The 23,968-nt window shown below is 42.7% G+C and overlaps 1 protein-coding gene across 1 annotated transcript in view; it reads left to right on the top strand.

Annotated features, from left to right (window-relative positions):
• The first annotated feature begins 928 nt into the window (after nucleotides 1-928).
• The window catches only part of LOC139557789 (plexin-B1-like), a 99,197-nt gene continuing 76,157 nt past the window's right edge, over nucleotides 929-23,968 (top strand). The window contains exon 1 of the mRNA XM_071372972.1: nucleotides 929-1,184. The gene's annotated coding sequence lies outside the window, so the exon portion shown is untranslated. The remainder of the gene's footprint in view (nucleotides 1,185-23,968) is intronic.

Below are 23,968 nucleotides of genomic sequence, written 5' to 3'. Positions count from 1 at the left end.
ATTTGAAAACTCTTCTGCGGTTGGATACACATGAGTATCCTCGATGAAAAGTGGCTATCGAGGAGGGGAGGAAACTCTTTCATTTGATTAGTAACAAATTGACACACAGCTCGACCACTCGTCAACTTAACGGTTTCCGGGTCACTGAGGAGAGAGGATGGTATTTTGCCCAAACAAGAAAAGCCCATTCCCTCCAAACATGTGACCACTGACCCCATCATATAGTGGACATACAACAGAACACAATCCACATTTAATTTGACTAGGCAAGTTAGTTAAGAACAATTTCTTATTTACAATGACAGCCTTCCGGGGAACAGTGGGGAGGGGCAGAATGACAGATTTTTACTTTGTCAGCTCAGGGATTCAATCCAGCAACCTTTCGGTTACTGGTCCAACGCTCTAATCACTAGGCTACCTGCGCCCCAAAGGTAGACACATATGTAGACAAAAATGGCTCATGCACAATAAAGAATGAAAGTCATGCTATACAATTATTAGTGGTAATCCAATCTGTTTTGTTTTGTCTAACTGCTTTCAGTCCCACTGGCAACCACCAGAGGAGGCTCATCTAACATACGTCTACATCACAGAAATGCTGAGAGAGGGTGTTGTGACGTTATCAATGAATTGCCTCTTGTGTTACCACCTGGAACTGTGAATTCATACCGTTCTTTGTTGTTGATAATTAAATATGTCTGTGGTGGTGACAATCACTAATATTTTGGGCAGGGGATACATAGCCTATTGGGAATCTGGTAAACCATTAAATAATTACAAATAGGGAAAAAATATTAATCATTTTTATTTATTTATTATTATTTAGCATGGAAGCTATTTGTAAAAGTTCGACAAAACGTAGGCCTATGTTATACATTTACTGCGTTATCAAACCACAAAAACAGAAGGGGCCCCACTTGTTATGCCTAAAAAGGATTATGCCACTCAGCTAGAGCGTTTTGGTAACTGTTCCTCTGTACTCCTCGTGCGCACAGCCAGGCGGATGGTCAGCTGTGGGGATCCTTAAAGACACAACGAATGTACCCACATAACAACGAGCAAAGTGCTGCCAGGTAAAGAACAGGAAGGAGCACCTGAGTAAAACAAACGCAGGCACTTGGATTAAGTGGAAGTAACGGTCCTCCTTTTGGACAGAACAGAGACACCTTTTCTCGCTATTTAAGGTAAGAATACAGTTTGATTAGAGTGTACTTAAGCAAATAATTACAAGAAAAGTTGTCTGAAGTGCCTAATAAATTTAATAGTGAAGAAACAAACTTGACAATTCAGACTACTAAACACATTTGAATGAAACTGCACTAGAATGGTTGTGCAGCTAGCTGGTGGTTACAAATCTAACCGATTTCCACATTCAGATAGGAAGGTGGCATGATTTGTTATAGCAGTAGCGTTGCCAGTGGGTGGGCCTGCAGAAATGTGTGTAAAGAAACATGATAACCAAAAATTCTACACGTGTTGCCATGGTGCAAAGAGAAAAATGTGCAGTTCAATAGTTTATCTCATGCTATTCTACACATTTTGCCATGAGGCTTAGAGAAAATGATGAATTAAAGCTAAAAATATAGGTTTGTTGACTGTGATTAAGGCACTGGATCATGAGCTGTCTTGTTTGCTAAATGAACAACTGAAGTAGGCGGTGGCATGGTGCATACAGCAATAGAAGCACAGTGACATATGCCTCAATGTGGTCATATTGGTGGCTTATTGGGGGTGTGACTTTCTTAGTTATTTTGGCCACCCATTACATGAGAATCAATGTCATTGCAGTTAATCTGAATGCCATTCCAATGCACTGCTTGCTATGAATTCTCTGATGGTGTTTGCATGTTTAGGTAAAAAGACAAATAATGTCCTATTTGCAGATGTGGGAAAGTACCCCCAGAGAATAAATATTAAATCCACTTTTTTTGTATTGAGTGAGAAAGGCCTCTTTCATTTGTGTAGATCTTTGTTTTTGGTCGCACTGTGTGAAGCTCTGTCATCTACTACATGTGGGCCAAGTCACAATGAAACAACTAGTTCCTGCAAAGATGTTGGGAAATGCAAGATGTCTGGCAGCTAAAATGGCGAGGGAATTCCTCACTTGGTGCAAAAAGTGGATTTAATATCTTTCTGAATAGGTTTTTTGGAGTTCGGCCTGTAACTGAACACAGGCGTTTAATGAGACAAGTTTCTTCCAAGTCGAGAACAAAGAAAGTTTTGCCAAGAAAAGGTTATTTGAAAAATTGATGCCGGGATTTTCCACTAGCTAAGGTGGAACAGTTCTATGGAATAATTCACATTATCACTGTTACAATGTGTAGCTAGCCATATAGGTCCATTCTACTTTCTTGATGCAGGGATTGATGGAGCCCACACATTTGGGCTCCACTGTCACCTGTTATACAGTACTGGATGTGTTGTGTGACGTTTCAAATGCCATTTTCACCTGCTGTCACAATCTCTTGGGGACAAACAGTCAAACTTTTCCTACTGTCTAAAGCTGTGAGTTTGGAACTCGGTGGTGAGTATTGCAACCTAGGACAGACGATTTTTATGCGCTTCAGCAATCCGCGGTCCCGTTCTGTGAGCTTGTGTGGCCTACCACTTTGCAGCTGAGCCGTTGTTGCTCCTGACTTGTTGGAAAGGTGGTATCCTAAGACGGTGCCACGTTGAAAGTCACTGAGCTCTGCAGTAAGGCTATTCTACTGCCAGTGTTTGTCTATGGAGATTTCATGGCTGTGTGCTTGATTTTATACACCTGTCAGCAAAGGGTGTGGCTGAAATAACCGAATCCACTCATTTGAAGGGGTGTCCACATACTTTTGCATATAGTGTATACTCTAGCCCAAACCCTTAAACCTTATCCTAATGCTAAACTTAGCCCTTACCTTAAACCATGTGGAACACCATTTGGGTCTTTGCTTGTTAAAAAAGATACAAGTCAAATAACACTATTTGACACGTCAAATAAGCTTGTTGACCAATCAGGATCTGAATATGACTGCACATCTCATAATAATTTAACACGTTCATACATTTTTTACAAGGGCACACGGTCTGTGAATGTATTGTAATGTTTTTTTACATTTTCTAAAATGCCTTAATTTTGCTGGACCCCAGGAAGAGTAATGGGAATCCATAATAAATACAAATACATAGTGAATACACATTGATCACTCGTATGTCTTATGTCACAGCGATTCACTGATACATATGCTATGATGCTGGAAAGTTGTCTTGCGTACCTGCCGCTGCCGCATAAGGCAAACACACACTTCCCGAAGCACTGGGACAGTGCTGGTCAGAAAAAAGCTAGCTAGCTGATGGATGCAAAAAAAAAATCCTCTAAACATAGCAAAACGACATAATCTGTTTCAGTGGTGGAAAAAGTACACAATTGTCATACTAAGGTAAAGATACCTTAATAGAAAATTACTCAAGTAAAAGTGAAAGTCACCCAGTAAAATACTACTTGAGTAAAAGTCTAAAAGTATTTGGTTTTAAAAAGTGTATGTAATTGCTAAAATATCTGTCACGTTCCTGACCTATTTTCTGTTGTTTTGTATGTGTTAGTCGGTCAGGGCGTGAGTGTGGGTGGGCATTTCTATGTTTTGTGTTTCTATGTTTAGGTCTTGTAATCAGCCTTATATGGTTCTCAATCAGAGACAGGTGTTTGACGTTTTCCTCTGATTGAGAACCATATATAGGTTGGCTGTTCACACTGTTTGTTTGTGGGTGATTGTCTCCTGTGTCTTTCGTGTCAGTGTATGTGCACCACACGGGACTGTTTTGGCTGTTCGTTCGTTTGATGTAGTCTGTTCCTGTTCGTGAGTTCTGCGTGTAGTATGTAAGTTCCATGTTCAGGTCTGTCTACGTCGTGTTTGTTATTTTGTAATTTTCAAATGTTTTCGTGTTCATTTCGTATTTCAATAAATATCATTTATGTCATCATACCTCGCTGCGTGTTGGTCCGACCCATGCTCCTCCTCGTCCGAGGAGGAGGCAGATTTAGAACGCCGTTACAATATCCTTAAGTATCAAAGTAAAAGTCTAAATAATTTCAAATTCTTTATATTAAGCAAACCAGACAGCACAATTTTCTTGTTTTTTAAAAATTTACAGATAGCCAAGGGTGTACTCCAACACTCAGACATAATTTAAAAATGAAAAATGTGTGTTTAGTGAGCTCGCCAGATCAGACGCAGTAGGGATGGCCATGGATTTTCTCTTGGTAAGTGCATAAATTGGACAATTGTCCTGCCCTGCTAGGCAATCAAAATGTAACGAGTACTTTTGGGTGTCATTGAAAATGTATGGAGTACAAAGTCAATAATTTTCTTTACGAATGTAGTAGAGTAAAAGTTGTCAAAAATATGAATAGTAAAGTACAGATACCCCAAAAAACGACTTAAGTGTTACTTGTGGCTAGCTTCACAACACATAACCCGGTCCGGTCGAGCCTCACTAGCCAGATGAAGCTAGCTGGCTACTTATAACATTAGCTTTGGGCAACAGGGTTAAGTAGCTGGCTAGCTATTTATTTTCATGAACTGAAGTTCAATTTCAATAGGCGAACAACAACGAGTGGCAACCTAGCTAATACTTACTCACAAGGATTCCTAAATCATTGCTAAGAATAATGAAAATGACTGCAGTTTCTACTGGTCATTGTTTTCAGGCTGGTTGTATTGGTGCTAGCTAGGTACCAAGCTAAAGCTAGCTACCCCAGAAGTTGCGGTCGAAAAAATTATGCTTTATTACCAACGCGGTATTGTAAACACATCGTTCGTGGCCGGTGTTGCTTGTTTGCAGACTTTTTTGTACAGCTTTGACAGTGCTACTGTATCTTTTTTGACACGCAAAGACCCAAATGGCATTCCATATGTCCGTATGTCATGAAGCTAATAGCATTGACGCTATTACTGTGTAACTCCGGTAGGGCAACATCTGAAAAATAGCACACTTGGTAGTGTGTACCGGTGCTCAACCAGTCGGCGAATGCCAACATCACCCACGACAGAGAATGGTTGATTGTTACGGGCAATGAATTTCATTATCTTGGCTTTAATGGTTTCGCCTTCGAGTTGTCTTGCTGAAATGTTGTTACTCTTTCAAATGACTGCTCGACTTGTTGACTGCTTGATCCACACAGCAGACATTGTGGGCTAGTTTAGGAATGCTGTGTTGCACATATAGTGCAAAATTTTCCGCGACGTCATCACGCCGTGTACCTACGTTATATAAGTATGCACGTCAGCTTTGACATCGGTTTTGCACATTGGCGTTAAACTAGACATCCCGATATGTTCACCGGTATGTCGTGCATCCCTACCCAATACCCCATAATGTCAAAGTGGAATTATGTTTTTCGAAAATTTTTACAAATTAATAAAATAGAAAGCTGTAAAGTATTCAACTCTTTGTTATGGCAAACGTAAATAAGTTCAGGAGTAATAATTTGCTTACCAAATCACATAATAAGTTGCATGGACTCACTCTCTGAGCAATAATAGTGTTTAATATGATTTTTTAAGGACTTCCTCATCTCTGTACCCACACATACAATTATCTGTAAGGACCCTTAGTCGAGCAGTGAATTTCAAACACAGATTCAACCATAAAGACCAGGGATGTTTTCCAATGCCTCGCAAAGAAGGGCACCTGTTGGTAGATGGGTTAAAAAAAGCAGACATTGAATATCCAGTTCAGCATGTTGAAGTGATTAATTACACTTCGGATGGTGTATCAATACACCCAGTCACTACAAAGACACAGGCATCCTTCCTAACTCAGTTGCCAGAGAGGAAGGAAACCACTCAGGGATTTCACCATGAAGCCAATGGTGACTTTAAAACAGTTACCGGGTTTAATGGCTGTGATAGGAGAAAACTGAGAATGGATCAACAACATTGTAATTACTCCACAATACTAACCTAATTGACAGAGTGAAAAGAAGGAAGCCTGTACAGAATACAAATATTCCAAAACGTGCATCCTGTTTGCAACAAGACACAAAAATAATACTGCAGAAAATGTGGCAAAACAATTAACTTTTTGTCCTGAGTACCAAGTGTTATGTTTGGTGTAAATCCAATACAACACATTACTGAGTACCACTCTCCATATTTTCAAGAATAGTGGTGGCTGCAGTATGTTATGGGTATGTGTAACAGTTTAACTTTAGTCCGTCCCATCGCCCCGACCGGGCGCGAACCAGGGACCCTCTGCACACATCAACAATAGTCACCCACGAAGCATCGTTACTCATCGCTCCACAAAAGCCGCGGCCCTTGCAGAGCAAGGGGAACCACTACTTCAAGGTCTCAAAGCGAGTGACGTAACCGATTGAAACGCTATTAGCGCGCACCACCGCTAACTAGCTAGCCATTTCACATCCGTTACATATGCTTGTAATTGTTAAGGACTGAGGAGTTTTTCAGGATAAAAAAGAAACCTAGGTGAAAACCTGGTTCAGTCTGCTTTCCAACAGACACTGGGAGATTATTTCACATTTCAGAAGGACAATAATCTTAAACAGTTTTGACTTAAATCTGCTTGATAATCTTTGGTAAGACCTGAAAATAGTTGCTTAGCAATGATCTACAAAAAAATTGACAGAGCTTGAAAAATTTTGAAAAGAATAATGAGCATTTGTTGCACAATCCAGTTGTGGAAAGCTCTTAGAGACATGTAATCACTGCCAAAGGTGATTCTACAAAGTATTGACTGAGGGGTGTGAATTCTAAGTGACCCCTAACACAACATGCCATTGGAACACAGGAGTGATGGTTGCTGATAATGGGCCTCAGCAGTTCATATAAGGAAATCAGTCAATTGAAATAAATTCATTAGGCTGTAATCTATGGATTTCACATGAGTGGGAACACAGACCTGTTGGTCACAGATACAGTAATGGTATCGTGGATCAGGGGCGTGGATCAGAAAACCAGTCAGTATCTGGTGTGACCCATTTGCCTCATGCCCCAGGATCTCGTCACAATATCTCTCTGCATTCAAATTGCCATCAATAAAATGCAATTGTGTTTGTTGTCCGTAGCTTATTCCTGCCCATACCATAACCCCACCACCACCATGGGGCACTCTGTTCACAATGTTGACATCAGCAAACCGCTCATCCACCAGACGCCATACACATTGTCTGCGGTTGTGAGGCCAGTTGGACGTACTGCCAAATTCTCTAAAATGACATTGGAGGCGGCTTATGGTAGAGAAATGAACATTACATTCTCTGGCAACAGCACTGGTGGACATTACTGCAGTCAGCATGCCAATTCCACGCTCCCTCAAGACTTGAGACATTTGTTGTGTTACAAAACTACATATTTTAGTGGCCTTTTTTTTGTCCCCAGCATAAGGTGCACCTGTGTAATGATCATGCTGTTTAATCAGCTTTTTGATTTCCACACCTGTCAGATGGATAAATTATCTTGGCAAAGCAGAAATGTTCATTGCACAAAATTTGAGAGAAATAAGCTTTTATTCATATGGAAAATATCTGGGATCATTTATTTCAGCTGATGAAACATGGGACCAACACTTTACATGTTGGGTTCATATTTTTGTTGAATGTAGCTAGCTATCTAGTTATTTTCATGAACTGAAGTTCAATTTCAATAGGAGAACAACAAGTTGGTGCCTAGTCACATTCCTAAATTATTGCTAAGAATATTTACAATTATTGCAGTTTCTGGTCATTGTTTTCAGGCTGGTTGAATTGGTACTAGTTAGGTACCAAGCTAAAGCTAGCTAACTAGCTACCCCAGAAGTTGCTAAAAAACATCTGTATCAAATACATTTGTGAGTGACTTTGTCATACTGCAAACCGAAGTCAACTTAGTAAGGAGAAAACCAACCTCCTGCTCCAAAACTGTCATCAATGTTGACAAAATGCTTGACTACTATTCTGTATTTTGACTAGCTAGGATGAATCAGGTGCAACTGCTTTGGATGTGGCTGGCTGGCAGAAGAAGCAGGATTTCCATCCTTTCTCCCCTGCCTGTAGTCTGGTTGTATGTCATGGAGAATGTTGGACTACCTAGCTAACATTTTACATTTTGCCCGTTTGATCCTGATCTTATTTCAAATGCTCACACAGACGTTTTGTCATTCGGGTCGAACAAATAATGGTTTATTACCAACGCGGGAATTGTAAACACATCGTGGCCGGTGTGTGTGTGCTTGTTTGCAGATTTTGTTGCTACTAACCGTAGTGGTGGCGCTTGGCTTGCTCATACAATTTCAGAGCACACAACATTCAAACTAAAAGCTTATTTGACCCAAACGGTGTTAAATAAAACCTAGCCCTAACCCATACTTAACTCCTAAACTAACCCTTATTATAAACCTAACCCTAACCCTTTTTATAAATCTAACCCTTATTATAAACCTAACCCTAACCCTTATTATAAACCTAACCCTAACCCTTATTATAAACCTAACCCTAACCCTTATTATAAACCTAACCCTAACCCTTATTATAAACCTAACCCTAACCCTTATTATAAACCTAACCCTAACCCTTATTATAAACCTAACCCTAACCTTAGCAGGCAGTTTCTTATCAACAGATAGTTTGCTGATAGTATGGCCATCTGTAGATCATCTATATGGGACCATCCAAATAAAGTGTTTAAAAAAGATGTATATATATATTAACCATCATTTTTTAACCTAGCCCAGTGACATCACTAGCAGAAGACTTTATAGTACAATGGCCATGAGCATGACCTTCGATCTCTTACACACTCTTTCACTTGTTTTGCTGTTCAAAACCCAGACGGACATTCTTGAATAGCAGGCCATCTGCTAGTCCAAGTGCACAATATCTCATTACCCTCAGATCACTGTGCAAAAGTGTGTGGCGATATGATTGGTTGGCAAGGGGGAACAGTCTCATTCCCCTCTTAGACACAATGTCTGGTAAAAATGTTTTTTTACCCCCTTTTTCATCATATCCAAGTGATTGTTACAGTCTTGTCCCATCGCTGCAACTCCCGTACAGACTCGGGAGAGGCGAAGGTCGAGAGCCGTGCGTCCTCCGGAACACAACCCCACCAAGCCGCACTGCTTCTTGACACACTGCACGCTTAACCCAGAAGCACCAATGTGTCGGAGGAAACATTGTACACTGGGCAACCGTGGCAGCTTGTATGCGCCCAGCCCCACAGGAGTCGCTAGAGCACGATGGGACAAGGACATCCCGGCCGGCCAAACTCTCAATAACTCAGACAACGCTGGGCCAATTGTGTGTCGCCTCATGGTTCTCCCGGTCACGGCTGGCTGCGACACAGCCCAGTATCAAACCAGGATCTGTAGTAACGCAGCTAGCACTGCGATGCAGTGCCTTAGACCACTACACCACTCGGGAGTCCCTGGTAAAAGGCTTTATCATTTGTGTGGGTGGCTTCCGCTCAGGCCATCTTTGCTTCCATCTAAAAAGCCTGCCATCTGATTGGTTGAGAATTGTGGGCTCACTTTCCTTGGCTGGCAATGGGCACCACCTGGGATAAGTCTCCGATTTGGATTGCTGTGTGTTTTTGATCATGTCTTCGAAACTGTCTGCCTATTTGATCCATAGGCCTATGTCAAGTTTGCAGGTAACAGGGATGAAAAAATCTAATGCTGTAGGCACTTGGACCTCTCAAGCAGACAGCAGGCACTGGGACCTCTCAAACAGACTGCAGGCTCTGGGACCTCTCAAACAGACTGCAGGCTCTGGGACCTTTCAGGCGGACTGCAGGCAATGGGACCTCTCAGGCGGACTGCAGGCAATGGGACCTTTCAGGCACACTGCATACACTGGGACCTCTCAGGCGGACTGCAGGCAATGGGACCTTTCAGGCACACTGCAGGCAATGGGACCTCTCAGGCACACTGCATACACTGGGACCTTTCAGGGGGAACTGCAAGCACTGGGACCTCTCAGGTGGACAGGAGGGCCCTAGGACCTCTCAGGAGGTCTGCAGGCACTAGGACTTCTCAGGCAGATGAAATTAAACACTTCAACAACAGTTCCTATATCAGTCTTGCTTTGTGACTGATGATTTCTGTAAAAAGCTATTTTTACAAGCAATAGAAGGGTGGCTGTCATCTACAGGCTACATAGAGAGGCTGTTTTGATTGATAACAGTCACATGTTACGGATGTAGGCGAGCCCCTTTGATTTTATCAACATGAGAACAAGCAGACAGAGGAGAGATTTGTCGGCCCTTTTGAAATAGGAGTAGGGGGTTACCCAGAGTGACTGTTGCAAACAAGTATGTCCTGAGATCATAAAAAGTAGCTGTTCACATGTAACATGACCATTAATGGTGCTTTTGACATTTGTGGCTCTGCCCAACTGGTCTAGCCATTCCTCCTCATCCTCTTCAGACTTGTTGTGTAGATTTGTATGCTAGGCCCCAGAGACACAGCCGATTGACATCTTGGATTGGTGGAGATCCAAGCCACAGTACAAGTGTAGCATTGCAAAGGTCCTCTGTAGCAGCAGTAGATGTATCTAAAGTAATTATTCTCACAGTGGAACAAACACTAGCGCAGCCCTAGATGACAGAGACGTGGCAATAGAAAGAGAGAGGGTCAAAGAACTCCAAGCATATCTAGACAGAATGACACATCTTCTACTAATCTACTTCAAGAAAGATTCGTTGGGGAGAAGATGGGCAACTTGATATTTGGGGGATGGTGGCAGATCTGAGAGGTTGGTGATTGGAAGGAGGTATTTGGGGCTTCCACCCCATCAGTCACTCTAGCAGCAGCTGCTCTGGTCTCATGGTGCATTCTTGTGCTGAGGGTGTGCTTTATGATGGTATGGAAGGTTGACCAGGGGGCACTAACCAGGGGATACTAACCAGGGGGCTCTAACCAGGGGGCTCTAACCAGGGAGCTCTAACCAGGGAGCTCTAACCAGGGAGCTCTAACCAGGGGGCACTAACCAGGGAGCTCTAACCAGGGGGCACTAACCAGGGAGCACCACTTTGGACATACTGCTCAGAACATCACCGTGAGAAATATTTAAGGAATATTATAAGTATTGAAATACAATGTCTGCTAATTGTTTGTAACACTTATGGTGTTTAACAGTCAAAAGGTTTTGATCTGATTTGATACAGTGACATAATATTATGTCCACCACAATGTGATGTCACTGATTATGATGAACATACATCCTGCTGTTTTGGTAATTACATCTGTCAGTCAGACCTATAGCTAGATGCACTGCACAGGGGGAGTGTACATTACTGTTACCATGTAGATCTCAGAAGCAGCCGACTCCCTGTCTGCTCTTCATCGCATCACTAAGCCCACCCGGGATGGGGTATTCATTAGCTGACGCTAACACATGTGAAAGCCCTGCATAGTTTCCTTCTTGTTAGGCAAAAGGGTCTCTTCATGCCCTCTGCTTTCATGTCCCCCCTCTCTTTCATGGCACCCCTCTGCTTTTATGGTTCCCCTCCTTCATGGTTCCCCTCTGTTTCATGGTTCCCCTCTCTTTCATGGCTCCCCTCTCTTTCATGGCTCCCCTCTCTTTCATGGCTCCCCTCTCTTTCATGGTTCCCCTCTCTTTCATGGTTCCCCTCCTTCATGGTTCCCCTCTCTTTCATGGCTCCCCTCTCTTTCATGACTCCCCTCTCCTTCATGGCTCCCCTCTCCTTCATGGCTCCCCTCTCCTTCATGGATCCCCTCTCTTTCATGGCTCCCCTTTCCTTCATGGCTCTCCTCTCCTTCTTGCAAGTCACTGTGTGGAAGTTGGAACACACGCCGGCTGCTGATCCTCCTCTGAGGCTGTGCCCATTTGATTTGGCTTCCTAATAAATAGTTGTAAGCATCTTCTGTGTTTTGCTTACCCATGATGAGGTTTTTCGTCTCCTGGCCTATCTAGGGACAGTGCTTATGTTCTATAACCTCCCTGGGGTCTGGTCTGGTGATGGACGGGTTGAAGAGAACCCTCCCTGGTGTCTGGTCTGGTGATGGACGGGTTGAAGAGAACCCTCCCTGGGGTCTGGTCTGGTGATATACGGGTTGAAGAGAACCCTCCCTGGTGTCTGGTCTGGTGATATACAGGTTGAAGAGAACTCTCCCTGGGGTCTGGTCTGGTGATATACAGGTTGAAGAGAACTCTCCCTGGGGTCTGGTCTGGTGATATACAGGTTGAAGAGAACTCTCCCTGGGGTCTGGTCTGGTGATGGACGGGTTGAAGAGAACCCTCCCTGGGGTCTGGTCTGGTGATATACAGGTTGAAGAGAACTCTCCCTGGGGTCTGGTCTGGTGATATACAGGTTGAAGAGAACCCTCCCTGGGGTCTGGTCTGGTGAAGGATGGGTTGAAGAGAACCCTCCCTGGTGTCTGGTCTGGTAGTGAGCAGTTTGAAGAGGAGCACTGTCTGGAGACCAACGCATTGGGCACAGACGTCAATTCAACGTCTATTCCACGTTCGTTCAACATTATTTAATTGAAATGACGTGGAAACCATGTTGATTCAACCAGTGTGTCCTCAGTGGGAAGTTACTGGCTTTTTGTTGTTCTTTCTCTGGCCTTTGGAAACAGGTGATTTTAGAGACTGAGGAAACAAGGACAGACACACATAGAGAACACCAAGGTCGCCCCCACCCCTCCCCCCATATTCTGAAATTGCATTTTTGTCCCCCCAACATTTGTATCACTGGAATGTGATATGAAACGAGGCAACGTGTGCTTTAGGACCATTCGGATGCCACCGAGAGTCAGTTGTTTGCAGTTTTTATCCGACTGGATACATTTAAAAAAATTAAAAAATTAAAAAAGTTATGCCCCTCCCCACTTCTAAAACCAAAGTTGAACCCCTGGAAAACACCAAGAGCTTTCAGGTGGTATGATAAGTTAAGAAATAATTATTATGACATAAAATATTCTTATTGGCTGTTTTTCCACTGTATTCTGGTGTCATCACATTCTATGCTGTATTCCGTCTCGGCTTTATATAAAGACAGTTCAAGTTCTACAGTGAATTTCAATTAATAATGTCCCTATGATCCACGTTGACACTGTTGACATTTATTCAAAACCGTCATTTAAGCTTTAATAAGGGTTGTCAGCTGAAAATGCCCCCTCTATCATGCCTCTATTCAGTCACATGGGAAGCCCCAGAAATGGAAGGGGTGGTTATTGTGCCCTAGTGGAACAGCCTCCCTCCCTCTGGACACTTGCCTGTGAGCCCAGCTGAGCTATGCATGTTGTCATTCCCAGTTGTTAGCGTTCCCTTGCTAAAAGACATCCCTGTAGTAGACTCTTGTGGTCTCGACTCTCAATGACATCACTGACAAATGGCGTTTATGCAGTAAGGCATCAAGTTATATTCACACAAGTAATGATTTCAACCAGCCTATGATCAATACCTTCTGAACATTTGTCAGGTGTGTTTTTTTTGGGAGGGGGATCGATTGATCAAACATAAACCTCCAAGCGTCTTCATCTTATCCATCTGCCAATCGAGTTAATGGATATGGGATTACTGCACTTGTACAGAGTGGTGTATTGTAAAGTCAGCTTGGCTTCTCACAATTTTTTTGTTTCTCATCTTAATTAGTAGGGAATGAGATTTGGAGAGAGTCTGGGTAGATAGGAGATTGCTTTTATCCCCTTTACCTCAGACAATGAGATTGAGGAAGAGGAACTCTGCACTGGAAACAAAGGCTAAGAGTCCTGCACCATTGTCAAGCTGCTTTAGTCTCTCTCTCTCTCTACTTCCCATATCTAACTGCCTGAAGCACATTGACAGGTTGTGATAAATCCTCCTCATCAATGATGTTGCTAGCTACCCCGTGGCTCGATATTGGAATATAGTGCTAATATTTAAATGACCTCCCTGCCTTGCCACGTTGTTTTGGAGGGTTGTTTCAGTATCGTCATAGGAATTGCTATGAGATTCTCCACAGAGAGTTTCTTGTTCAGATCTTAGTTAAATCCCTTGTCCCTTGATTAAGGAAAAAGTTAAAGAGTAATTCATTTTAAGTTGAACTCTGGCTTGGTTTAAAGATAATGCCACAGGCCTCCCAGTCTTGATGCTCAGCCCAATCTGGCCCAAACTGGCTATGTCTCTACAACATTTGGGTCACCCAATAACTGACTGGCCAGTTTGTTTAGATATTTAGAGGGGAAAAACTCAGCAACAAGGAAAGCAAGATAACAAAAAATATTTATATGTTTTTGTCTTTGCGTGTTTTGAACGATTTTGTGCTTAGGGCTCAGAGTCAAAGGCAAGTAATTAACTTCACAAACATTCCCTTTTGATCCCAAAGAAAATGACATGGTTGTCAGAGACCAAAATTAAAGCCATTATGGTAGGAGCAGAGTAGGGGATCGCACGAGAGGCTTGTACTTAAATGAACAGTTAACACCTTTATAAATCTAAGACCTAACTCGCAGTCACAGCACCTTCCTTCATCCGTCTACCCTCTATTGGAAATACTTCTTGGGGACCCTTGAGCGGAAGTCAAAGTTGCGGGAGAGGGACAGCAGGGGGGTATGGAAACAAGAAGGAGATTGTTATGTGTTTCTAATTAGGTAACTAGGTATAGAATAACATTTGTTTTTCATAGAACAGTACAGTGTTACAGTAGACCACACAGTCTTTGTCAAGGTAGAAGGTACAGTACTACAGTAGACCACACTGTCTTTGTCAAGGGGAAGGTACGGTATTACAGTAGACCACACAGTCTTTGTCAAGGGGGAAGGTACAGTATTACAGTAGACCACACAGTCTTTGTCAAGGGGGAAGGTACAGTACTACAGTAGACCACACTGTCTTTGTCAAGGGGAAGGTACGGTATTACAGTAGACCACACAGTCTTTGTCAAGGGGGAAGGTACAGTATTACAGTAGACCACGCAGTCTTTGTCAAGGGGGAAGGTACAGTATTACAGTAGACCACACAGTCTTTGTCAAGGGGGAAGGTACAGTATTACAGTAGACCACACAGTCTTTGTCAAGGGGGAAGGTACAGTATTACAGTAGACCACACTGTCTTTGTCAAGGGGGAAGGTACAGTATTACAGTAGACCACACAGTCTTTGTCAAGGGGGAAGGTACAGTATTACAGTAGTCCACACTGTCTTTGTCAAGGGGGAAGGTACAGTATTACAGTAGACCACACAGTCTTTGTCAAGGGGGAAGGTACAGTATTACAGTAGACCACACAGTCTTTGTCAAGGGGGAAGGTACAGTATTACAGTAGACCACACTGTCTTTGTCAAGGGGGAAGTACGGTATTACAGTCGACCACACTGTCTTTGTCAAGGGGGAAGGTACAGTATTACAGTAGACCACACTGTCTTTGTCAAGGGGGAAGGTACAGTATTACAGTAGACCACACAGTCTTTGTCAAGGGGGAAGGTACAGTATTACAGTAGACCACACATTCTTTGTCAAGGGGGAAGGGACAGTATTACAGTAGACCACACCATCTTTGTCAAGGGGTAAGGTACAGTATTACAGTAGACCACACAGTCTTTGTCAAGGGGGAAGGTACAGTATTACAGTAGACCACACAGTCTTTGTCAAGGGGGAAGTACGGTATTACAGTAGACCACACTGTCTTTGTCAAGGGGGAAGGTACAGTATTACAGTAGACCACACAGTCTTTGTCAAGGGGGAAGGTACAGTATTACAGTAGACCACACAGTCTTTGTCAAGGGGGAAGGTACAGTATTACAGTAGACCACACTATCTTTGTCAAGGGGGAAGGTACAGTATTACAGTAGACCACCCAGTCTTTGTCAAGGGGGAAGGTACAGTATTACAGTAGAAAACACAGTCTTTGTCAAGGGGGAAGGTACAGTATTACAGTAGACCACACAGTCTTTGTCAAGGGGGAAGGTACAGTATTACAGTAGACCACATAGTCTTTGTCAAGGGGGAAGGTACAGTATTACAGTAGACCACACCGTCTTTGTCAAGGGGGAAGGTACAGTATTACAGTAGACCACACAGTCTTTGTCAAGGGGGAAGGTACAGTATTACAGTAGACCACACTGTCTTGTCAAGGGGGAAGGTACAGTATTACAGTAGACCACACTGTCTTTGTCAAGGGGGAAGGTACAGTATTACAGTAGACCACACAGTCTTTGTCAAGGGGGAAGTACGGTATTACAGTAGACCACACTGTCTTTGTCAAGGGGGAAGGTACAGTATTACAGTAGACCACACAGTCTTTGTCAAGGGGGAAGGTACAGTATTACAGTAGACCACACAGTCTTTGTCAAGGGGGAAGGTACAGTATTACAGTAGACTACACAGTCTTTGTCAAGGGGGAAGTACGGTATTACAGTAGACCACACTGTCTTGTCAAGGGGGAAGGTACAGTATTACAGTAGACCACACTGTCTTTGTCAAGGGGGAAGGTACAGTATTACAGTAGACCACACCGTCTTTGTCAAGGGGGAAGGTACAGTATTACAGTAGACCACACCGTCTTTGTCAAGGGGGAAGGTACAGTATTACAGTAGACCACACCGTCTTTGTCAAGGGGGAAGGTACAGTATTACAGTAGACCACACCGTCTTTGTCAAGGGGGAAGGTACAGTATTACAGTAGACCACACCGTCTTTGTCAAGGGGGAAGGTACAGTATTACAGTAGACCACACCGTCTTTGTCAAGGGGGAAGGTACAGTATTACAGTAGACCACACCGTCTTTGTCAAGGGGGAAGGTACAGTATTACAGTAGACCACACAGTCTTTGTCAAGGGGGAAGTACGGTATTACAGTAGACCACACTGTCTTTGTCAAGGGGGAAGGTACAGTATTACAGTAGACCACACAGTCTTTGTCAAGGGGGAAGGTACAGTATTACAGTAGACCACACAGTCTTTGTCAAGGGGGAAGGTACAGTATTACAGTAGACCACATAGTCTTTGTCAAGGGGGAAGGTACAGTATTACAGTAGACCACACAGTCTTTGTCAAGGGGGAAGGTACAGTATTACAGTAGACTACACAGTCTTTGTCAAGGGGGAAGTACGGTATTACAGTAGACCACACTGTCTTGTCAAGGGGGAAGGTACAGTATTACAGTAGACCACACTGTCTTTGTCAAGGGGGAAGGTACAGTATTACAGTAGACCACACCGTCTTTGTCAAGGGGGAAGGTACAGTATTACAGTAGACCACACCGTCTTTGTCAAGGGGGAAGGTACAGTATTACAGTAGACCACACCGTCTTTGTCAAGGGGGAAGGTACAGTATTACAGTAGACCACACCGTCTTTGTCAAGGGGGAAGGTACAGTATTACAGTAGACTACACAGTCTTTGTCAAGGGGGAAGGTACAGTATTACAGTAGACCACACCGTCTTTGTCAAGGGGGAAGGTACAGTATTACAGTAGACCACACAGTCTTTGTCAAGGGGGAAGGTACAGTATTACAGTAGACCACACTGGCTTTGTCAAGGGGAAGGTACAGTAGACCACACTGTCTTTGTCAAGGGGGAAGGGACAGTATTACAGTAGACCACAGAGTCTTTGTCAAGGGGGAAGTGAGCCACACAAAGCTAACAGATCCTCCAGCTCAGTCTAATACTTTAAACCTCTCCTCTCTCTGTTCAGTCACAGCTCTGCCGCCTGCTTCTCCCTGTAAAACTTGGCAAAGACACAACTCTCTGGTGATCCAGCTACATGCTCCAGGGAGCCATAGCCCTGTCAGCTCTCATTATCTGCAACGTTGTGTTGTCCGTGAGGATGTGTTGTGGGTTAAGCTTTGAGTTTTTTTCCAAAACTAAGTGAATAGTTGGAAAACTCCCATTGAAAGACAATGCCCAGTGTGTTCTGTCTTTTTTAGACTTGAATGTTAACTTAGGCAATTGTGTGTAATTGACCTTTCTAATTGCTGCTGTTTAGAAAGAGACTACAGACTATCCATTTGGGTTTTAGATGACAGCATTTGAAGATTTTAATGTGTTTTCTATCATTTCTAAGCACAGCAAGGGAGGGAGTCTTTCCTAGCCACCGTCCTTCGACACCTGCATTGCTTGCTGTTTGAGGTTTTAGGCTGGGTTTCTGTACAGCACTTTGTGACATCAGCTGATGTAAGAAGGGCTTTATAAATACATTTGATCGATTCAATAATGATATAGGCCTAGTACCACAACGCTACTAGAGAAGGAATCAGGCATTAAAAAAATAAGTATGTCTTGGCCTTTCCTCTTGACAGGACTATGTTGTCTGGATGCCTGAGGGTTTATGAAGATGGAAATGTGATCCACATAATAAAGTTATATCTAATCAATCTGCTCATCTTCACAAAAAAAAACAGAAATACCTTATTTACATAAGTATTCAGAACCTTTGCTGTGAGAAATTGAGCTCAGGTGCATCCTGTTTCCATTGATCATCCTTGAGATGTTTCTACCACTTGACTGGAGTCCACCTGTGGTAAATTCTATTGATTGGACATGATTTGTAAAGGTGCACACCTGTCTATATAAGGTCCCACAGTTGACAGTGCATGTCAGAGCAAAAACCAAGCCATGAGGTCGAAGGAATTGTCCGTAGAGATAGGATTGTGTTGAGGCACAGATCTGGGGAATGGTACCAAAAAACGTCTGCAACATTGAAGGTCCCCAAGAACACAGTGGCCTCTATCATTCTTAAATGGAAGAAGTTTGGAACCACAAAGAGTCTTCCTAGAGCTTCCCTGCCAAACTGAGCAATCGGGGGAGAAGGGCCTTGGTCAGGGAGGTGACCAAGAACCCGATGGTCACTCTGACAGAGCTCCAGAGTTCCTCTGTGGAGATGGGAGAAACTTCCAGAAGGAGAACCATCTCTGCAGCATTCTACCAATCAGGCCTTTAGGGGAGAGTGACCAGACGGAAGCCACTCCTCAGTAAAAGGCACATGATGAAACATTTACATTTACATTTAAGTCATTTAGCAGACGCTCTTATCCAGAGCGACTTACAACCAAGATTAAACTCTTTGGCCTGAATGCCATGCGTCATGTCTGGAGGAAACCTGGCACCATCCCTATGGTGAAGGATGGTGGTGGCAGCACCATGCTGTGGGGGTGTTTTTCAGCGGCAGAGACTGGGAGACTAGTCAGGATCAAGGGAAAGGTGAACGGAGAGATCCTTGATGAAAACCTGCTCCAGAGCACTCAGAACCTGACTGGGGCGATGGTTCACCTTCCAACAGGACAACAACCCTAAGCACACAGCCAAGACAATGCAGGAGTGGCTTCGGGACAAATCTCTGAAAATCCTTGAGTGGCCCAGCCAGAGCCCAGACTTGAACCCGATCGAACATCTCTGGAGAGACCTGAAAATAGCTGTGCAGCGATGCTCCCCATCCAACCTGTCAGAGCTTGAGAGGATCTGCAAAGAAGAATGGGAGAAACTCCCCAAATAAAGGTGTGCCAAGCTTGTAGCGTCATACACAAGAAGACTCTATGCTGTAATCGTTGCCAAAGGTGCTTCAACAAATTACTGAGTAAATGGTCTGAATACTTATGTAAATGTGATATTTCAATTTTTTTTATACATTTGCAACAATGACTAAACAGTTTTTGCTTTGTCATTTTGGGTTATTGTGTGTAGATGACAAAAAAAACAATTTCATCCATTTTAGAATAAGGCTGTAACTTAAAAACACGTGGAAAAAGTCAATTGGTCTGAAAACTTTCTGAATGCACTGTGACCTGCTGCTGCTGACTCTCAGGCAGTGAGGCAGTCTGTTGCTGAGTGAGTGGTGGGATGGGTTGGAGGGTGGGCCGGAGGATGGGCCGGAGGGGAGTGTGTGTTGAGAACACTGCAGCAGGCAGCTTTGTCCACTATTGGCTGAGTCACGTGAGTGAGAGTTGTAGGTAGGCTATTTAGATTGTCATTATAGCGACGCCATTTTTTCCCCAACCCTTTTTCCATAAAACATTAACACGCTAAAACCGATGCGCATCAGGAAATAACGGCGATAAAACACTGGGAAAAGTCTAGGTGCACAAGAGAGCATTAGATATGTTTGCTCGGTGGTGTTTTAAACTCCATTCTAATCTAATGTCGACTTTGCTTATGGAAAATGGTATTAAGCTAACGTAAACTCACGTAAACTCGTACATCGCCTTGGTCCGTACAATTGACCTTATTTTAGCGCCCCAAAAACGTAATACTTCCAGATCAACTGTAATTTCAATACCATTGTAAAGCACAATTTCTCCCCTTTCCAACATAATTCATTCCGAGACCTTCACGCTGCCCGTTTATGCATAATTCAAGAAGGCAATGAGCTCCTTCGGGTCTTTTTAAAAATGGCGGGTGGGGAAGCGAAACTAATGCGTTATAGTGAGAGGGACAGATGTCGTGTGGGAAAATTGCTTTTTTCACTCGATCTGTCCAATTTATCACCTTATCGCCTCTAAAATGTAAATAAAACACTATAAAGAGTTTATATAATGTGTTGTTACATACCTATTTGAAGGTTTGTGTCGAATTTGAATCGGGTTTTTAGGGCGGTGCTAAAGTGATCTTAGTGCTAAAGTGAACAGCGGCTTTGAGAATGATGATCGCATGCAATGATGACGAAAAAAATGACTAGGTATCCCCCCTTACCCCCGTCACTGTACATTTCTTGTTTTTAAACGATGAGAGAAGTGCTACACCTGGTGGAGAGAGATTGTAAGACAGAAATAGTTGCTTTATGTGTGCTGTACGTTACGACATGACACGTCAAGATGTAACGGAGGGTCAGTTTTTTCAACTTTTCTCCAATACTATAGAGCCATTACCATGTCGATCAACGCTTGAATAGAAACCTAGTTCACACCCCCGATTTTGAAGTCAACACAGTCGCTACAGTCCCATTAGTTTTCTTTTTTAGCCTCGTTTGAATGTCGCGGTTACGCACATTTGTACTGAATGGGGTGAGTTTACGTTAAGTGTTCTTGGGGGCTGCGCGAGTAGAAATTTGAAATGGAAGTTATGGTACTCCCTCTCTGTTATGGGGGAAATTAATCTGACATTAAATGTGGAGAATGATAGGATACATTTGCATCTGTTGGCCATCAAGTAGCCTATTCATTTCTATGTCATTGTAGGCTACTGTAGGCTACCATTTGATATAATAAATATGTTGAAACAACTATATCATTGGAGTCATTGCAGATCAATGTGTAGACTACCTGGAGCTGGCAAACAGATTGAATAAATAGCCTGTATTGTTGTTGTAGCCTTGTGTTATTGTGCAATTATTAATGGCCATGTTTAGTTAATTAAATTGGAAGTTATCAAAGCTCTATTCCAATTGCCGATCAGATGTTAGAACACAATAGATTGACGATAACAGAGAATAAACACAGGCTGTTCTTGAAAAACATATTACGTTCACATATACAGTTGAAGTCAGAAGTTTACATACACCTTAGCCAAATACATTTAAACATTTTTCACAATTCCTGACATTTAATCCTAGTAAAAATTCCCTGTCTTAGGTCAGTTATGATCACCAATTTATTTAAACAATGTGAAGTGTCAGAATAATAGTAGAGAGAATGATTTATTTCAGCTTTTATTTCTTTCATCACGTTCCCAGTGGGTCAGAAGTTTACATACATTCAATTAGTATTTGGTAGCATTGCCTTTAAATTGTTTTACTTGGGTCAAGCGTTTCGGGTAGCCTTCCACAAACTTCCCACAATAAGTTGGGTGAATTTTGGCCCATTCCTCCTGACAGAGCTGGTGTAACTGAGTCAGGTTTGTAGCCCACCTTGCTCGCACACGCTTTTTCAGTTCTGCCCAAAAATGTTCTATAGAATTGAGGTCAGGGATTTGATGGCCACTCCAATACCTTGACTTTGTTGTCCTTAAGCCATTTTGCCACTACTTTGGAAGTATGCTTGGGGTCATTGCCTATCTGGAAGACCCTTTGCGACCAAGCTTTAACTTCCTGACTGATGTCTTGAGATGTTGCTTCAATATATCCACATAATTTTCCTGCCTCATGATGCCTTCTATTTTGTGAAGTGCAGCAGTCCCTCCTGCAGCAAAGCACCCCCACAACATGACGCTGCCACCCCCGTGCTTCACGGTTGGGATGGTGTTCTTCGGCTTGCAAGCCTCCCCATTTTTCCTCCAAACATAACGATGGTCATTATGGCCAAACAGTTCTATTTTTGTTTCACCAGACCAGAGGACATTTCTCCAAAAAGTACAATCTTTGTCCCCATGTGCAGTTGCAAACCGTAGTCTGGCTTTTGTATGGCAGTTTTTGAGCAGTGGCTTCTTCTTTTCTGAGCGGCCTTTCAAGTTATGTCGATATAGGACTCATTTTACTGTGGATATAGATACTTTTGTACATGTTTCCTCCAGCATCTTCACAAGGTCTTTTGCTGTTGTTCTGGGATTGATTTGCACTTTTCGCACCAAAGTACGTTCATCTCTAGGAGACAGAACATGTCTCCTTCCTGAGCGGTATGACGGCTGCGTGGTCCCATGGTGTTTATACTTGCGTACTATTGTTTGTACAGATGAACGTGGTACCTTCAGGAATTTGGAAATTGCTCCCAAGGATGAACCAGACTTGTAGAGGTCTACAATCTTTTTTCTGAGGCCTTGGCTAATTTCTTTTGATTTTCCCATGATGTCAAGCAAAGAGGCACTGAGTTTGAAAGTCGGCCTTGAAATACATCCACAGGTACACCTCCAATTGACTCAAATTATGTCAATTAGCCTATCAGAAGCTTCTAAAGCCATGACATCCTTTTCTGGAATTTTCCAAGCTGTTTAAAGGCACAGTCAACTTAGTGTATGTAATCTTCTGACCCACTGGAATTGTGATACAGTGAATTATAAGTGAAATAATCTGTCTGTAAACAATTGTTGGAAAAATGACTTGTGTCATGCACAAAGTAGATGTCCTAACCAACTTGTCAAAACTATAGTTTGTTAACAAGAAATGTGTGTAGTGGTTGAAAAACGAGTTTTAATGACTCCAACCTAAGTGTATGTAAACTTCCAACTTCAACTGTATACTATCAATATTTTATTCTGTGATTGAAATTACGACCCAATCCTTAGTAGGTTATTCCAGCGGCTATTGCCAAACACAAGCAATTCTTATGCCTACCTAAAAATCACCTCGCTATTCATGTTGAATAAATTAGTCTGTTAATTTGAACTAAGCACGCTGCTAAATTGTTCAGTTTACATCTTGCCTACATTTTGCCCAGGCTACTGTAGACTATCTGAAGATGTAGTCCTATCAGGGGCTATAGGCTACCTGCATCTATCTAAGCAAACCATGGAAAAGTTTAATTACAATCATGAACCCAGATTTTAGCCTATAGCCTATGTCTATTGAAATGACAAGTCAATCTCGCAAATGGGCCATTTATAAGTTTGTAGTCTCAACATCTGGCACATAATAATGGCACAATTGCCAGAAAATAGCCTAACACTCTTCTTTTTTAAGTTCATCCATGTGTTTCTTGCACAGAGATTTTGAGATCCTCTGTCCAACTCTCCTGTCAGATTTATCTATAGTTATGCACATGCACAAAAGGGATTTATTTAAGCAATAAGGCCCGGGGGGGGGTGTGGTATATGGCCAATATACCACGACTAAGGGCTGTTCTTAAGCCTGACGCAAGGCGGGGTGCCTGGATACAGCTGTGAGCCGTGGTTTATTGGTCCTACTGGGTAGCACAGAGAAACACTTTACGGGGCATTGCACTAATAATTGACTAGGGAAACGTTCCTGCTGTTCTTAGTGCCAGTCTGCATGTTCAAACTAAAATAATGTAACTAATAATGGCGTGAAAATGCCCTTTAGATATGAATTCGGAGGGCAGATATGATTAAATATTAAAGCATTAGACCTCTCACTAAAGGCGTCACTAAAAAGTTATACTTAAAACCGAACTGGATTTAACAAAAAATGACATGAAAAGCACACATTTGTAAATCGCAAACTCTAAAAGTAATTGGAAAGG

The sequence above is a fragment of the Salvelinus alpinus genome, chromosome 28, assembly GCF_045679555.1.
Source record: "Salvelinus alpinus chromosome 28, SLU_Salpinus.1, whole genome shotgun sequence".
NCBI lineage: Eukaryota > Metazoa > Chordata > Actinopteri > Salmoniformes > Salmonidae > Salvelinus > Salvelinus alpinus.
This window is presented reverse-complemented; position numbering and strand designations above follow the sequence as displayed.